The sequence below is a fragment of the Melospiza georgiana genome, chromosome 21 (genome assembly GCF_028018845.1).
Source record: "Melospiza georgiana isolate bMelGeo1 chromosome 21, bMelGeo1.pri, whole genome shotgun sequence".
Classification (NCBI taxonomy): Eukaryota; Metazoa; Chordata; class Aves; order Passeriformes; family Passerellidae; genus Melospiza; species Melospiza georgiana.
The window spans coordinates 8,587,731-8,591,337 of record NC_080450.1 but is presented as its reverse complement, the minus strand read 5'-3'; the positions used below and the strand labels follow the sequence as shown (position 1 = coordinate 8,591,337).

General features: G+C 54.0%; 1 long non-coding RNA gene and 1 other non-coding gene across 2 annotated transcripts; both read left to right on the top strand.

Moving 5' to 3' along the window:
* Positions 1-211: 211 nt before the first annotated feature.
* Positions 212-1,618, top strand: LOC131092301 (uncharacterized). Its single transcript, XR_009115483.1, has 2 exons — positions 212-406; positions 1,213-1,618. It is a non-coding gene; the product is annotated as an uncharacterized LOC131092301 (long non-coding RNA).
* Positions 454-609, top strand: LOC131092434 (small Cajal body-specific RNA 16). The gene has a single exon (XR_009115498.1). It is a non-coding gene; the product is annotated as a small Cajal body-specific RNA 16 (non-coding RNA).
* Positions 1,619-3,607: the final 1,989 nt, after the last annotated feature.

Genomic DNA, 3,607 nt, shown 5'->3' with positions numbered 1-3,607 from the left:
AGGGGGGATATTGGGGTGTAGTGAGGGCTTGGGGGTCAGTGGGGAGAGGCAGGGTTTGGGGGGCTGGAGCTTTGGGGGCTGCAGGGTTTGGGGTCTCTGGGGGCTTTGGGACTGTGTAGGGTGTCTGTAGGAGGGCTGGGGTGCTGTGCAAGGACAGCTCTGGGGTGTGGCTGCTCCCTGGGGAGGTGTTGGGCCCACAGCAGGGTGGGAGCGCGGAGTGGGGCCCGTGGTGTGTAAGGGGTGAGCTGTGTGGTGGGGAGGGGGCTGCAACAGCCAAAGCAGGGTTTGTTTTTGCTGTGAGTGTCCCAGAACTTTGTGTGTGCCAGGGTTTCCTGCCAGGGCTCAGCCCCAGATGGTGACACAGGCAGGACTGGGTGCTGCCATTGCTGAGGTGAGGGAGCAGCAGGTGAGTTGTGGGAGCCATGGTGCCCCCCTGGGCAGGGGTAGGGGTCTGTGGGCTGGGGAAGGGCTGCTGGGTGGTGCCAGCCAGCCTCACCCGTGCCCGAGAGCAGCTCCCAGGTGGGCTCCGTGCTGGGCCTCACCTGTGCAGTAACAGGTGTGAACATTCATGAAGCATTTTGATGGTCATGTATGATACTGCAAACAACAGCTGCACCCCTAATGCAGGGAAAAATGGGTTAGGTTGGGGTTTTTTAATGTGTACTGAGTCTTCTTTTGAAAATGTTTTGTGAAGTCAAACTGGTGCTCTCTCAGGTATGGAAATGAGAACTTGTCTACTTGATTTATCACTAGATGCTGTTTGAGTTGCAACTTTGTTCCCCACGTAGCAGGGAACAGTGATAAGGTGGTTTTTGCACTTGAGCAAATGTAAGGCTTTGTTGGAAGTTGTGTACTTTGCTCTCTTGTTTACCTGTCTGGTTTGTCTCCTGCAGGGGGTTCACCTGGGGACACCTCAGGGCTGTGTGCCCTGGCAGGTGTGGGGAGGGGAGGGCCTGTGCTGGGAGCCTGGCACACACTGATCCTGGCTCCTGGCAAACATTCCCTGCCAAAACAAGTGCTTTTGCAGTTTGTTGTTGCTGTGGGATGGGTGATGTGGCTCTGGAAGTGGTAGAGATGCTTTTGGGAAGGATTTTAGGGGGAGCTGGGGTGGATGATGCTTCAATTAACACTGATCCAGAGGAATGGGTGTGTATAGAATGGGGGCTCTGGCTTTAGCATTCCTGGCTGGACATCTTGTTTTTTTAATTTCAGGTGGCTGGAGCAGGAGGTGATTCTGCAGGATAGTGAGAGCTGCTCTTGCAGTTTGGTAATTCCTGTGTGGTCTTGTTGACAGAATCATAGAAGGGTTTGGGCTGAAAGGGAAAATAGAGACCCTCTCCTTCCACCCCTGCCATGGGCAGGGACACCTTCCACTATCCCAGGTTGCTCCAAGCCCAGTCCAGCCTGGCCTTGAATACATCCACAGCTTCTCTGGGCACCCTGTGCCAGGGCCTCCCCACTCTCCCTAATACCCCATCCAGCCTTTGTCTGTTGAAACCATTCCTCCTTATCCTGGTACTCCATGCTCTTGTAAAAACTCCCACTCCAGCTTTCCTGTGGGTTATAGAAAGCAGCTGTGCCTAATGGATGGTGAATAAAATCTGTTTTTCAAAGCTGACTTTCTTCTTGTTTAATCCTTTAGTGCCTGAGCACTGTGGGGAGGGCTTTACCTGCTGCAGGAGTGACACCTGCACTGTCCCCGGGGCTGTCACACCCTGAGGATGTGTCCCGGCCCTGCCTGGGGAGCTGTCAGACAATGGGATCCTGGATTGAGCTGTGGGATTTGGGATCATCTCGGTGTGCCGAGCTCCCGCCTCCACTAGAGGGTGTGGAGCGCCGCAGAATCCTTTGTTTTCACGGGAACGGGAGAAGCGGGAGCCTTTGTGTTATCGGATGTGCCGGCAGCGAGGCCGTGGCAGGATTACATCCCTCGGGACATCTGCTCCGTGCCCTGGCAGCAGCCCAGGCTGCATTACACAACGCCAGCCAGCTCGGGGCATGCCATGGGATGTCCCTGGGCAGCCTGCAGCCAGGAGGAGCAGCTCTGCTCTAGGCTGGGTCAGGTGGAGCCCAGCTCCTGGATGAGGTTTCCTGGAGGGATAACTTGCACATTCCAAGTTCCCTCTCCCTTCTCTTGGGGAGAAAAATTTATCTAAACAGCAGGGACAAATTTCCTGTTTCACTTGCACAAGAGCTTGGCTCCTAGATTTTCCTTCCTGGAGGGAATTTCCACTTGCTCTGCAACCTTCCCAAGCCAAGCCCAACATCAGTGTGCAGTGAAATTCCATAGGGCTGTGCTGCCTGCAGGGCTGTGTGTGCTCCCTGTGCTTGTAGGATGTGCTGCTCAGCTCCAGGTTGGCTCCTTGGCCAGGTGTAGGATTTCTTCCTTGCTAAATTCTGCCTCTAAGTGTCTCACTAAGAACAAAATCCTGAGCAGAACTGGACCCAGCATTGCCCTGCTGCAGCACTGAGTGCCTAAAGGAGCACCCAGAAGGGAGCTGGGTGAGCAGGTGAGGCTGTGGAGGAACACAGGGGATGTTGGAATTCAGGACATCCCTCTGGCTGTCCTGGAGTGCCAGGGCCCCTGCCAGGGGGCTCAGAGACCCTGGCACAGAGCCCAGGATGTGGTTTTGATTATGACCCATGGAGCAAGTTACCAGCCTTATGTGAAGATCTGCAAGCTACAAACATATAAGTAGAATAATAATCAGTTTGTCACAGGGTGAGAAATAGATTTTTGGGGTTTTTAGAATGGGGGTTCAGGGGGTGATGGAGGAATCTGGGTGTGTCCAGCTTTCCTCCTTGGCCTCCATCTTCTGCTGTGATGTTGGCACTTTTAGATGGGTTTAGAGTAGAAGCTCACTGTCTAACATAGTGAGCAATTGTAAATATTGTACATGTAGTTTTTAGTATAAAAACTCTGGGGGCAGGCAGAGTGCCTCTGACTGAATGGACCTTGGCAGGCCAGAAGAAAGAATTTCATAGATAAGATACAATAAACAACCTTGAGACTGAGAACTGAAGAGTTCTGACTCCTTTTTCAACTGCTGGGCTGGAAAAAGAGACTTTCTAACACATCTTGGGGTCACTGAGCAGCAAAATCCTGAGAAGGCTCCTCTGCAGCTGCTGGTACCGTGTGGGTCTGTGACATTTTGGAGGTGGATCCATCTGGGAGGGGAGCAGCTCCACAGACAGGTGGGATGTGCAGCTCTGTGGTGTCAGGAGGGCCCGAGGCCTCCATGTGCTGCCAGGGATGTCCAGTCAGAGCCTGGCATGGGAAGAGCCAACTGACATCTCCAGGGACCCTCTTGGAGGAATCCTATGGGTGAATGTCCTAGAGGGAGGAGGGGTCCCAGAGAGCTGGGTAATATCCAAGGATCGCTTCTTCCAGACTCAATAACGTCACTGTGGACAAGGAACGGAGCAAAAGGGACAGGAGAGCTGAGGGATGGACATGGAGCTCTGTCAGGAGAGACAATGAGGGGGAACAAGGGCCAGGATGGACACAGGGATGGTGTCTGAGCGTGCTCTGGTGTGCTCATCCATGGCCAGGAGTGCTGATGGCAGGGAGGTCAGAGAGCGTGTCCCCCCAGTGCCGGAGCTGGTG